This window comes from Amblyomma mixtum, chromosome 9 (genome assembly GCF_055824585.1).
Source record: "Amblyomma mixtum isolate Tamu chromosome 9, ASM5582458v1, whole genome shotgun sequence".
NCBI classification, from domain to species: domain Eukaryota; kingdom Metazoa; phylum Arthropoda; class Arachnida; order Ixodida; family Ixodidae; genus Amblyomma; species Amblyomma mixtum.
In genome coordinates, this window is record NC_143020.1 from 116,989,708 (window position 1) to 117,004,413 (window position 14,706).

At 50.5% G+C, this 14,706-nt stretch overlaps 1 pseudogene; it reads right to left on the bottom strand.

The window, feature by feature from the left end:
• Positions 1-682: 682 nt before the first annotated feature.
• On the bottom strand, positions 683-4,764 carry LOC149330914 (uncharacterized; annotated as a pseudogene).
• Between the last annotated feature and the right edge of the window lie 9,942 nt (positions 4,765-14,706).

Here is a 14,706-nt window from a genome sequence, read left to right on the forward strand (position 1 = left end):
GTTGTACCGCCATTACGGTTTTTTACTTCCGCATATTCCTTTTTCGATATGTCCCCCTCACCCAATGCTCTTCCTCCCGCTCCCTGCTACGCTTGCCTTCCCTTGGGCTTCAGTCCTTGACCCTTAAGGGGACAGAGTAGTGAATTTTAAGCACCGAGTTTTTTTCAGCGCAGTGGAAAGCTTCCTGTATAATGTGCTTGATTCCGAAAGGATTTGTTAGAAGTGATGTATGCTGAATACTCTATGCGATATTCAAAGAAATTAAAATTATAAATGCTTGTTTCTTCGATACTGCAGTGCACAATCCTCAAAATACGAGGCACCATAAGCTGATTCCCACCACACACGCTTCACGTGTTCTGCTCAGCGATCGGTCTGTTTAACGACCAAGAGTTAACTTTCATTCGGATCATCATCCCGTTTCTTCTTGATTTTGCCTATGATTAACTTCCATTTGTTCCCTGGCCAACTCTGCCCTGTTGCTATCTCTTGTTTCCCCGATTGTTGTTCTTTTCGTTGGGTTGCCCTCAAATTAAGTCAAACCCTTATTTACCCCCACGTATCTTCACGTTTTGACAATATGACCCTCTCTATCCACTGAAAAAAAAAGGATTCTTTAAAAAAACAAAAAAAAAATTAAAACTGGTAGTTCTGATTGGATGGTGACTAGTCTGCCGTGTGCTTACTGCGGGGATTCGAGAACGTCGCTCAGACGCAAAAACTGCCGTATGTGACGGAGGCAGAGTTCGGGCAAGTCAGCCAGCTGCTTTTTCCCGTCCTCCCTGGGATTGCACTCCACCGAATCGAACACAACGCCTGCGAGGCGCATGAACTCGCTGAAGTTCGCCAGTCGGAGGGCGCTCTCAGCAACCAGTCGGTTTGCTCGAGCTTCCTCGATGAATGCCACCGATTGAAGCTCCTCGATCAGTGCGGGGGACTCGGAGACCTTCTCAAAGGCCTCAGCTGCGTACCTGGCCCTGTTGCCGGTGACATAGGCAGCAGCGCGCTTTGGCAAGGCCCAGTTCCTGTGCACAAGGTCTTGTATGGCCAGACGCTCGTTCATCATCTCGCCGCCCTCGTAAGAAAAGTTCAGGCTGTGCAGGGAGTAGTTGTTTTCAAACTCGGGCTTCAAGAGCTCCAAGACGAACTTTGTGAAACCGTTGCTGCCCTCTGGTTGCAATGAGAACGCGCGCAGGGTGCGGCTTCGGTGCAGAGGGCTGGCCAACGGTGCCATGTCAAAGCGACCTCGCCTCGCGAAATGGACGCTCAGGCTCCTGATGGTTGAATTGCTGCACACTGCGTCGCATATAGCGGGTGCGCATAGATTCCAGCAGTTGTTGCAGCACTCGCGCTGAATACTCAGTGTCAGGACCTTGATCTAACGCGCCCGTTCTATCAGCTGAACGATGTCCGTTGATGCTGGATCCGTTTCACCGCTGGCGCACAGAATCGAGAAAACTTGCAGATGGATTTCCGTGAGGTTACTGGTCGTGGTCACTTGTATAACGGCGGCTTGGAGGATGCTGAAAGGCACCGGCTGAAAGTGGCCCCTCCTGGACGGGGTGTCTTCTGGGTAGATTACGGTGCTCTTGCCGTTGACCACAACCCTTTTCTGCACGTCACTTCCACTGAGAGCGCTGCATATCGGCAAGGTGTTACGATGCAGATCATTAATGGTGAGCTGGTGCAGAGTCTTGTTTCTGGCCATTGCTTGCAGAAATCCTTTGCATTCCAAGAGACAAAAGCCCCACATTGAGAATGTCAGTTGCTGGAGGGCCGTACCGCCGGTTAGCAGTGCGATTATCCATGGTCGCACACGATCGGTAACTTCTGAGTGGGCTTTGCGGCACTGTGGGCAGTACTGCATAGGAGACAGAACGTCCACAGGATCTCGAAGTTCGTTGGTGACAGCACCGCTGCGATCGATAAAGTGGTAGGCGAGGCTGAAGTACTTCAGCGACTTGCTGCTGTTTAGAAGGCACTTAATCGGCGTGGCATAGTCCGACCTGAGCCTGTACAGTTCTACATCAAGCCTAGCCAGCACCGTGTTCTCCGATAGGGCCAGGCAGAGTGTTCTGACGTCGATCTCCGGGCCACTTTGTGGAGCAGTTATCTTCAATGACGTCAGCGTCGTATTGGCCCGTAGGTATGCAGCAAGGCCGACATCCAGGTTGCCTGAGCCAGAGCGCCAGCTGCCCCGGCCAAGAACTTTTGTCGTTAGTGACAGGTGCTTGATGCTCGTGTTTTTGAACAGACCATCCATGAAGACGTTGACGGGCGGATTTTCCACAGAAATATCGGTAGCACAGAAGACTCCCAACGAAGCAGTTCCTGCTAGCATAGGTGCGAGACTGGCGACCAGAGCGCCTTGTATGTTCCCGCGCAAGGAGAGCGATTCCAGGCGCGTTACTGAAGCTATGGCCTCGGCGAGGTGTCGCCATGAGAAGAGTACCCTGGGGGATTTCAACGCGAGCGTGATCCTCTTCAACCCTCTGCTGTCGCGAATTGCGTGGCAAATGGTGTCTTGATGATCGGCGAGGATTGCGTCGTTGATGGTCGCTTCGACAACGCAATGGTGGTCGGCTAACAAATGGTACAGATACATCCTCACCAACACCTTCTCGTTCTCTGTGGTCATCTGCGTGAGGCGCGTGCCGTCGCTTGCCGTCACCAGGGAGAGCTCCGAGGCAGACTTCTCCTGCAGTTCCAGCCCGATCATCCAGAGGAAGCTGTTCCAAGCTTTCAAGCGGCCGAAGATTTGGCACAGGTGGCCTTCGTGGCTCGTGCATGCCTGGCGGTGGTCGACGCTTAGACCAGCGTACCGGCTGAGGGCCCCGCCCATCTTTTCCAGTGCAAGTGGTGTTGGGCCCCGGACACCGCGACCTCTTCCAGCAGGTCTCTTTCCGCATGCAGAGTCACGCTTCAATGTTTATCCTGGTCTTGATTCCGTTTGGGTATCGCTGTAGCGCCGGCGCGTCGGAGCCCTGCGAGACAAGCATCAAGGGAAGGCCGAGGACACTGCTGATATCTGAATGACGCGATACATGCTCCTGAATGTAGACGAGTATGGAAGGTATACGCACAGCACGGGCAGCAAAAAAATATGGCTAGATTATAAATTTCATCGGGATGGGTGCTTGAAGCCAGATCAGGAAAGGGCTAACTGATCTGGAACGGGAGAGGTCTTTTCTCTTTTAAGAGCGTTAGCTATACACCACGTTTCTCGATTTCTTAGGGTCTGCTACCACCTTTCTTCGGCGTGAAAGTCCGAGGAATTCAAGATGGCGGCCCCCATAGTAAATCGATATAGCAACCCAATTGGTTATTTATTGGTGACGTCATTATTATATAAAATTGGTGATTGATGACGTCACTGATTTTGCGACGTCATAATTTAGTCACATCAAATCAACTGAAATTTTATTAGGAACCAAAAAAATTTACGATTACGGCTGTTAAATGCTGTGAGAAACAGCTTGACGAGCCCTGACCCCCTAGCACACGGGGCAGCATAGAAGCGTGCGGCTAAGGAAGTACAATGCATTTCGGGAAAACACATACATGACAGGCTCGAGCAGTGCTAACAAGAGCAGCTGCCCAATAGAAGTGGCAATAATTTAAGACGTAGTTTCGTGCGGCTGTCGCGCCCGACTATACTGCCGGCCCAATCCCCGATGCACCCGGATTCCAAGCGGCAGTGCGACACCGGAAGAAAACATGCTTGCGGGACAGTGCTTCAGCTATTTGAGCCTGAATCATGGCGTCCGCCGGCGTTGAATCGCAGCGCCGCGGCTGTGCTCATGGGACAGCCGAATCGTTTTCACGCCCAACTGCACAAGCTACGCGCCTAAAATGCAAAAAAAAAAGTTGTTAGAAAGACGGTTATGCATATGGGGTTATTCTTGTAATGGCGCTCAAAGTGCTAGGAGCCAGTAGTGGCAGATAGTAGTAGGATAGTAATGATAGTACGCGCGGATATACTGCGAAGCTATCGGCGTGCGGGCGGGCGCCGGTGGTGGTCGGTCAAGTTGGTCCAGAAACGCGGCATTGTCAACGTCGAGTTCGCAACGCAGAATTTGCACCTGGCGTGGCGTTGCCTGACGTTGGCAACGGCGCGCCAGTCCGACCACTCCGACTTACTCCGACTCGGCGCACATACGCGGCGCACGACGAAGGACATGCGCAAAACGTCCGACGCCAACGGCAGCGTCGGCCTTTCTTTCTCGCCTTCCCGTGGGCCGCCGCGCGACCGCGCCGCCCCGCCGTCATCCCGACGGCGCGGCGTCACCGCTCCCTGCCGCAAGCCGCTGCTGCTGGGGCGCCTATGGAGCGCCTATAACTCGCACGTGACGGCACTATCACTGTCGAGCCATTCGCCCGTCCCCGCTGAAGCCTGACCGCTCCTAGGACTCTTTGGATCATTTTCTTAAGCGCGATGCCTACTCCACATAGTAATTAGCCATCCAGTGCAGGCTACTACTGTGAAATTATTCGATCCCCCAGCGACCGGATGTGACTACGGTAGCGTTTTACCGACGTGACGCCGCCGTGCCGCGCGCACGCCACGTCGGAGACCACCCCGAGGCGCGGTAAGTCGCCATCACAGCGGGTACGGTAAAGAAGGGACAAGCATGAGTCAAAGCGAACTGCCGTAGCGACTGAGCGTTACGCTCGCGTATGGCGGCGAAAAAGCACAAAACAGACAACACACGAAAAAAAGTGCTGGAGGAATGTTCCGCTCACCTCGCGTGGCACCGGAACCATTGCCGCCACTCCGTCCACCCAGAATGCACCGCGCGCGCCTCCCACGCCTCTCCTCCCTTCTACCCCCTTCGCCACTCGCCTCCTCTCCCAGCCGGTTTTCGAACGAATAACGTTCTGCGCATGCGCTGCCTCGCTTCGGAGCGGCTGACGACCCTATGTGCGGCGCAAAAGTGGGGTCCACACCGGCGTCGAGGAGTGCGCGGGAAGGCGCTGCAGCGCAGCCTTCTTTTGATGACAAACCGGTTGTCGTCCCTGCTTCTGGAGCACGTGAGGCACCGCTGCCGCCGCTGGAATGTAACTTCGGTAGGAGCCAAGAGATGGCGGCACTCACGCTCCCCAGTTCGGGCGCCGCTCATGGGCATCCCCGCTCTGCGGCACGCGCCGTGAATGCATGGGAGCGTTGGGATGCTTTGCGCCGTTGCTGCGATGGCGGAGGCGCCGCTGCGTCGGCTGCGCAGCGCGGCGAAGTGGGTTGCGTGAGGTGTGCGCTTGTTTGCAGGCGCGTTGTATGAAGTTGTATGCTACAGCTTGTAACAAATATAATCTGATGGTGAGCACTGTTGTTGAAGGATGTGTGCCCTTTCTTTTTTCACTGTGACCCATCGATACGCCGCATGAAAGCAACATCAGTGTTTAGAGTTGGAGCTCCTGCCAGGATGGATCGTAGGTCCCAATACACCGAGAAATTTAACTCGGGTGCACCGTTCTGGGCGCCTTTCTCAACTAGTTAGTACTCTGTAGGATTCATTCAGTTTCTTTTTTAGCTCCAGAAAATTGAGCGCGTCTAGCACTTCAGATTTCGCAACTTTTCTCGAAAGTGTCGAACTTCCGAGGATGGGCTGCGAGGCGCATAAAAAAAAGGCTCCCATTTCAAGTCATAAAGTTTTATGTAATTTTACGGCTTCGATTTGTAGCGAAATCACTGAACCGGGACAAGAGCTCGCAACGGAAAGAAAAATCATTTGAGGCTAAGGAGAAGAAAATAATGGTGCAGTGTATGTGCTTACAGTACAGCGTGGTGTGTCAGTTGTTACATGGTCTCACAAAACTCTACATTGCCTTTTTTTGCGCGAAATAATTTTTTCATTTTCAACACAATGTGTAACCGTGGCGACATTGTAGTTTCCGTTATAAATAAACGTGAACACCACCCGTATGCGACACACACTTTTCAACTTGTTACGCCAGCTTCAGTGAATAATTATAGTCTGGTTAGTTCTACGCAAACGGCGATTGCGATGTATATTCAATTATTACGCATATATGCATATGCCGTGCCACTTTTCACAAATAAAAGACGCGATAGTTTGCGAGTTCGGTTCATCCCGGTATTACTTAAAGCGTGCATTGTTTTTGAATTACACCCGCCGCGGTGGCTCAGTGCATGGTTAAGGCGCTCGGCTGCTGGAGTTCCTGGGTTCGAATCCGGCCGCAGCGGCTGATGGAGATGAAACACGAAAGGCGCCCGTGTGCTGTGCGATGTCAGTGCACATCAAATATCCCCAGGTGGTCGAAATTATTCCAGAGCCCTCCACTAGGGCACCTCTTTCACTCCCACCTTCCTCCCTTCCCTTAGAATCAGGTGTCCACCGAGATATGTGGGACAGATACTGCGGCATTTCCTTTCCTCAAAATCCAAACCAATTGTATTACATGCGTGCCATCGTAATAATTTTGCGCATTTCTCCGCTTGCTGTCGAAGAGCGGAGAATTGTGAAACACCATTCTCACAGCCGGCCTCCTCTACGGCGCGGCGGCGACGGAGCCAGAAACCGCGGCTGCAACAGAACAGAATCGTGTTCGAATCGAAAGAAGCGGCGGACAGCGGCTAACCAGTTTGGATGGGCGCTCGCTGCTCCCACGTGACTCTACGTCGGGGCCTTTTTTTTCCCTCTCCGAAGCGGGCTCCGAAAAACGGTCTGCTGAAAGTCGTCTGTCGTCTCCTCGGCTTTGGTTTGTTTGTCTCTTACCGTAGAAAAATCGTGATCTCGCGAGCTCTTGCGAAAGTTTGGCGCTAGTTTCAATAACTATGCGCATCTCTACTGTTTGCTGCAAAACACCACGCGTACTGCGCTAAAGCTAATGGATACGAATATGGCAAGCTAGTATTAAAGCGGTACAGAAATGCGCAATGCACTCAAATTATTCTGGTCAGTAAGCGAAATTGAAGATATCTAGAGAGATAACGAACTTTGTTACCAATATAGGAAAGTTTCCCTGGAACTTGTGAAATTTGTCTTCATACTAAGTGACCTGCTTGGCTGATTGGCTGCACTTTTCTTCTAATGTTTTCCTTTCTAATATACAAACACAAAATCTAGTCGGAGACTTGTTTAGCTGGAACACCTCGTACATTGCCAAATGTAATAAAACCGTGATCTGCTCTCTGTTCCTTTGCAGCGGGCGCTTTTCGGGGTGCAGTACGTGCGCATCTACCGACGGATAAAAAAAAAGCTTTTTTTTTTCGTGCTCCCGCCCGCGCACCCGCGCATCGCCGCCGAAGCCGCGACGCTCGCCAGCGCCATCTCTTGGTCGCAGCATGCAAGCCGCGGGTCACGTGAAGCGAGCTCGTGCTGTGACTAGCGCGCTCTCCGTGGGGCGGGGCTCCGTCGCCGCCGCTCGACGGAAACGTAGAGCAGGACCTAACGGCACCATCCGCCCGATTTCGGGCAGAAACCGGTCCAAAAAAAATTGGCTGGGGCTTAGCTCTGTTAAGCCCGGATATCAGAAGCGAAAAGCTTCGGCGATGCCATGGCTTAGCTTATGGTTTCCTAGGCGTAGTTGTGGCTTATCTTGCTGTTACACGGTTGTACTTGTAGATATTCCATGGCTTATCCTCACGGTGAAACATTGGGTTCAGCCATACATCACATAAATCAACTTTATTCTGTTTCCACAGTACCACGACGCTCAGCATCTCTTTGTCGCCGTGTAGCAAGGCTACAGTGCAAGGCGAGCCTCCCGCTCTTCAGGCGTTTCAGCAGCTTGTTGAGCCCTACGTCTCGCATTTATTCGCTGCTTCTCGGCCAATTTCCACGCCACCACTTCAGCATCGTCTTCCATGGCCGCCTGCGCTCCTCTCATAGCGCTCACAGCAGCTCCGACCCCAGCCGCGCATGCGCCGAAGCGCGCGGCAGCAGCCAAAGGTCAACAGGCAGAGCCGCGGCGGCATGCGCCTCTCCTGTGACGTCACGCGGTTATTGCAGAGTCGCGGCAGCTGGTCTCTTCGATTTGGCTGCACTGGCTGCACTAGTTTTGCTAAAGTTCCGCCACCGTGCAACGAGCGCGCAAGGCCGGTTCCGCGGCAGTTCACAACACTAGCGCCGCGCTGTCGCCGTCAAAACGAATAGGCAAGTTCACAAAATGTGCAGGCCACCCGGCATCGTGAACTGGCTGGCACTGGCTCCGAAGTGAGTGCAGCGCAGTCGAGAACTCGTCGAGAACTAGGCCTGCACTTGTACAAAACGAAGAGGAAAGTGCAGACGGCGCGCGCTGCACTGGCAAAACGTATACGACAGTGCTCCAGTACGAAGCGCCCGCCTGTGTGTTCATTTTACAAAGGGCCTAGGTTCGACTCCCGGCTTGTTTTTTCATTTATTTTTATCTTTCTTATAATTATCACTAGGTAGAAAGTTGAAACTGTCAAACTCTAATGCCTACTTTGAAAAACGCTGCGCTATTTACTTGCGCTGCTTACTTGTTTCGAAGGGAAAAAGCAGTGTAGTGTATTGGCGACGGACGTGATTGCGAAGTGCTGTTCTCGGGCGTTCAGTGACTCTTTTGCATGCGGCACACAATGAATCATTAATTGTGTGGTGTGGGAAACCTGGCTTTCCGCCGTCGCCTTTGCGCGGCTCTGCCGGCCTCCCGCGTTGTTTCTCCTCTTTCTCTTGCTCCCGCCTCAGGCGGTGGAGAGGCGGCTGGGTGACTAATCACTGTCATTTAGCCACAGCTCCGCCCCGGCTCCCCAAGGGCCTTTGCCATTGGCGCCTTTTGGCGGGAATCCGGGACCCGTTTTGGCGGCCGCGCACCCCGCGACCGTCCGAGCGGGGCCCAGAGAGAGATCACAGCACTGCCGCGGGGACATTCTCCTTCAGCGGCGTGCTAGCGGCGCGCATTACTGGAGTCGCTTCGTGCGCGCAGCGGAGCCTTGCTCCTCGCGCGCCCCCGGGACGGGGTGACTATTGTGTGTGTGTGTATCTGCTAGAGGACGACGTGAATAAACGTCTCCTTTGTGAACTTGGAGGCCTATTTCTTTGCGGCGAATCGCTCTCCTCCCAGCGGAGGTTGAGTGCGCCGCATCGGTGTCCCAGTGTGTGTGTGGTGACGGCTGATCGGGGCCCTTGGCTCGCGCGAAGCTCGAACCCGCGGTGGGTGGTGGCCTGTGTCCACTTAGAAACCCACAGTGGTCATAGAATTCAGTGCGCCGTCGATTATTCCGAGCAGCGCCTCGGCTAGCGGCAACCCGGCATTGATCGGCGTACTCAGCGGCTTTAAAGTGAGCGGCGTCTGATTCGGAAAGTCTCCACTTTTGAGCTGTTGGCACAAAGAAAATTGAAGTACTTCCGTTCGTAGTAATGTTTTGTATTACATGTCGGATTCGGTGTGTTATGGGTGTGAGCGAGTGCGGTTAGATGGGGATTGTTGAAAGCTGTGTATTTGGGCCGTGAGCAAAGATTCCGCTGCGCAGGTCATCGAACGCAACAAGTGGTGTCTTATATTAGCGCACTTGCCGCTGCAGTTGACATTGTTATTGTGAGAAGCCGACGACGAGGTTGCCTGGTTCCTGAATAGGGCGCACAAAGAGGTTGACGAAGCTCGCTGTTCGTTCTCCACACAGTAGCTCGTCATCGTCCTCTCGCGGTAACGATATAAACGAGTAAAAATTCGGGCTTCTTACACACCAATGAGATGTAAGCGCAGCGTGAGTGAACGTTGTGGCTGGCATTTAATTGTGGACATCCGCTCTCATGTTTTTAATCTTGGTAACTAAAGTTGTCCTTTTTATCGATCGTAATCTACTATCGTTGTTTTTTCACTGCTGCCACAACTCACAAGAGTGTAGAAACTGGTGCTGTAGGTTATGGAATGGTATATATAACAGTTGCTACGCGTATCATGTGAGTGGCCTACAGCGGTTGTACGGTCGGTGATTTTTACAGAAAAGAGAACAGCGCACCAGGTCTCGGAGGAAGGAAATGCTTCCGGTGAACCACTCAAGCAGACGACATGACCGGCCGGCCTGCGCGGCCGGCCTAGCTGCGAAAACCTGATACAGGAGGGACTAAAAAAAAAACAAACTAAGGCACTCAGTTTTGTCGAACATAAAAGAAAAAACAATCTTTTTGCAAAATAAAACACCGTTATCATTGTACTGCAATATCAACCAAGATTTACTTTAATTTTGAGTTCATTACGATTTTTACTTTTGACGCACTACATTACGATGCGGACGAGGAGCGCGAACAGGCGCCGCAGCCTTGGCTGCGTTGACTGCTATGTATGAAACGGAGTATAGTGAATCTTTTCGCTTCAAAACAGCCCTCTCCGTCTGCTGCGGGCGCGACGAACGCGACAGAGCAAGGGAAAACCCGGCTGTGAGATTGTGGCCTGATACCTCCAAAGAGGCAGCAGTGCTTTTTTGCCCTATAAATATCTGCAATATGATTCCCTTGTATATGGCTAGTTTATTATTTGCGTTTTATCCAACAATTTTACTGTTCTTTTTTATTTGTAGAACGGGACCATCCATCGCTGAGCGGTTGTGTGTGTCCTGGATTCTACAGGGTGTTTCGCGTAACTTGAACCAGGGATTTAAAAATAGCGGTAAACCGCAGCCCGCTGAAACCAATGATACATTGTTCGCCATCATGTGGCGCTCCTCATAATCTCTTTTTATTGCGCTTAATTAGATAATTAACTAAATGAATTGTGTAAATTCTCAAACATTCATTTTAGTGCCAAGACCGTTACGTAAGGTTGTAGAGCAGGTTTATAAACAACCGATCCAGTTTATTCTAGCATCGTATCTCGTACGGGGTCCTTTTTTCCGGCATCTAAAAGCCCGCGAAATATGAAAAAATACCACGTGACTACGCTCATGCGCTACCAAATTGCAGCGCTCTCAACGGCGCTTCGAGCAAACTGATCGAGCCCGCTGACCGTGGCGAAGTGAACGGCCGCCGCTCTTAGCAGCGTCTTAAATAGCAGACCTAAATAGGTTGACACAAAATTTTTGTTGCAGACAAAGAATAGTTCTTTTCATGACCGTAAGGAGATGCCTTCAAGCAAGTTCCAATTACAGGCGTTGAGTTCAACATATTTTTATGTTCTCCGAGGAATCGTTCCGGATTTCTACATACTCGAGTGACGTCGAGGTGTACTCCAGTTATTGCGACGTCACCAAAACTAGTTATCAGGAACAACTAGTGCGTGCCGGCGACGCTGATGTCATCAGTATTGTGGTAGTCAAGGTTGGCCAGCCGACCGTGACGTCACGGTACACTTCTGTGCTGGCGCCGACAGAGACCGAAACTGTCTGTACAAAGTCGTTCGTAATCATTAACGCTGCTCATTGGTGTTTTGGGCTCATTTTCATAACTAATTTGTGCGTGGGCTTCTTGCAAGGAAAACCAACGGGCACCCAAAATATTTGTGTGTACTCCTTTGGAAATAGATCGCTCCAGCTACGGAGTATCCACGTGCGACTACGACCTGTTTCAGTTGCTTTGTGGCTTTTGTACATTCCGAAAGGGTGTGGTGCTACCATCAAAATATGAATGAGGCAATGGCAACTCGTCTTATATACAACGAACAACTATGGTCAATGCAAGCAGTAGATAATTTGAATTCAGTAACAGAGCGATTTAACCATGTCTCAGCTCTCATCACTATTTAACATTCGGTAGCATCATTAAAACTACGTAATGGACCTGATTTCTGGTGAAATACTTGGGATGTTTGTCTAGGGGAAAAGGACGGGTTAGTCCTTGTTTCGTAGCACGAGCAGTCTGTAGCTATATGGCTTACGGATTATAACTCTGACGTCATTTATATTGAAGAAAACAAGATCTGAGCAGTGGGCCGTATTTTCTGCATCGTCTACTCTGTCCGTCCTGATAGTGATTTGTTTCACGTTGTCGTCTGCAAGCGTCTTCATGCTCGCTACTTCGTCCTTTATGGTGGCTAAAGAGGAGTAATCTTCTTTAATTTTTTGATAGTTTATTTATCTCAACGAGTTTTGTGCCTGTTCACCTGGTTGCATAACGCAACCTCAAAACTTCATCCATGTAGCGCTGACCATTTCTTTTTTAACGAATCTTGAAATATTACTTTTCGATACCCTGTAGATCGAACAAACTGAAAGCATGCGAAGTTGAAATGGTGTCGCGTGTATATTTCACACCACTCGCCGCTACTGGCAGAGGATATTTCTCACCTTCAGCGCCATTTTGTTTTGAGATTATGCTGTTTTTGAAGCCATGCTCCAGAAGCAGTTAACATGCATTAAAATTATTTTAGGACATAGTTTCAAGCATGTGTTCGCTTTATGCGCAAGTTGCACTTCCTTGCCAGCGATGTCTGACAATTATATACAACCTAAAAAGAAATGCACGATAGAAACCTCCACTGTTTTTAATCCACTATAATAAGATACAACGCTAGCTCCGTTGAGCGCGCATATGCTCCTCAACGGAGCAGCGAGACGTTCAGCTGGGCTAGTTGGTAAAGATTCATAGTGACACACGGCGCAAAATACGAGTAACCAGAGTAAGAAAGACAGAGGACAAGCGCTGGTCAACGGGGAGTTCCAGCCAATGGCGTTGATTCATTCTAATGACGTCGCGGTTAAAACGCTAAAGACGCGGTTATTCCCCATTCATCTGCCACCGCCTGCGATTTCACACTAGCAAGTCAAATAGAAGAATCGGTCGACGCCATTGGGTGGAGGGGCTCCTCTTACGGGCATTCGCTGCTACGTTCCTTCATGCGAAAGCATTACTTCACGAGGTCTAACTGGCTCACAGATGTTGTGCGAAGCTTGACCTTAAAGGTGGCCTTGGACAAACTATAAATAAATAAATATTGTCGCGACTAGAATTCGAACCCCCGGCGGCGCGAACTCAGGAGCTTCGCTGGCCACAGCACGAGAGCAGTATCCTGTCGCAGAAGCCGATCACGCCTAGCATTGAACAGCAACACACTCGTATACGCTGTGCATTGGACATCGTCGTCTTCATCAACTAATACTACTATAGAACTAACACCGACGACCTAGCAAAGCAAAACAATGAGTGAATCAGGCTAAATAGATGCCTTCGTACGTCTACTCAGTTTAACTACGTCAAAACCCTTTGCGTTTGCGGTTCTTTTTCCGTTGACCGAATACTCGTTTCATCTTAGTGCATATGCTGTCTGTAAGTTTTGTTCTTCAGGATATCTTAGGTTCTTCACGTTCTCCAGTGCTTTGTCATCGAGCTTCTTCTTGTGCATTTACTGATCCACACTGCCAGATATTTATGGTTATCCACATATGGTATTTCCGTCATACCATGTACTTACAGCCTCCCTATTCTGTCTACAAACCACAATTCAAGCTTGTCAGCCTCTCTCTTCTCGATACGTGATTATCGCTGTACATCTCGCACGTTACCAGATAACAGGACCCACCTAATCTGTCTGTTCCAGAAATGACGCTAGGGGCGCATGCGGCTGCAGTAGTCAGGTGCACACATAGTAAAAAATCTCGGGAAGAGCACAGTGGGATGAAATCTCTGCTGGAAAAAAGTTCTTGCTGAGAAAAAAACACCACGCAGGAGACGAGTGCAAATAAGCGATTTATTGGGGCTATCAACCCGCCTTTTGAAGCATAACAAAACTTAACAGAAGAGAAACGGTGCTAAACAATCGGATACACAAACACACCGCCAAAACAATACTCGCGCTAGGCATACAAAAAGCCTTTGAAAACGGCAGCCAAGACCACATTCGAGCGGCTCTGCATTAGGGTACAACTCGAGAAAGAATCGAATAATCCCTCTCAGAGCAGACTCTCCAGCCAAAGGTGTCGACCGATCTATATGACATCGCGGTTAGATGGCGCGATCTCTTCCGCATGTCGCCTATCCCCTGTCCCGGAAGCCCTCCTAGAGTTAACAAGTATTTACCGCGATGTCATGAAAATACGTCTCCACCATTCATTGATTGGACAGCCTCAGTTGCATCAGACTACAGGAACAACCCAACATGGCACACGTGCATGGATATACGTACAGGTATTCCTATTGCCTCGCCCAGCGACAGGGACGCTGGGAGCCCTCACAACAACCACCGTCCATTTAAAGGGAGACTGAAGCACTTTTTCTGAAAATCAGGCTGGCAGCGGCGTACTATAGTTTTTCATGCTGTATACTGGAATATCGCATCCATATAAGGCAAAAACAAGCGCGAATTGCCTTTTTGAGCAGAAATATGCGGCCTCACACCGTGCGGCGCGTCGCCGCCCGTGATTGGTCAAGAGGTCGTGACGACACTTTGAGGACTGGAGAAGCTGCCGATGCGTATCCGGCACGGCGTTGAGTGCAGATCGAAGCTTTCCGTGGTGTTGTAAAAGCGAATATGGCGACTATTTTTTTACTGACCTCCAAAGAAAAGTATACTACAGTTTAATTCCAAGTATCACCTGAAACCAAAAAAGACGCCAGCAAAAAATTCTACGCCTAGCACAAGCATACGCCAGTGGGAAAGACAAGTATGCAGACCATGCGTAAAAGGTGCCAGTACAACCTCGGCTCGTATTCTCGGAAAGGAAGGGGTGCGAACAATACTTAAGTCAATTACCCCCACTGGACGCCTCCTGGCTCGTTGGAAAGAGCCTCGTCCGAAGGAAAAGGCCCAAAGCGCTGCGTACAAAAAATCCTGTTCTCAGTACCCGGCGTTGTA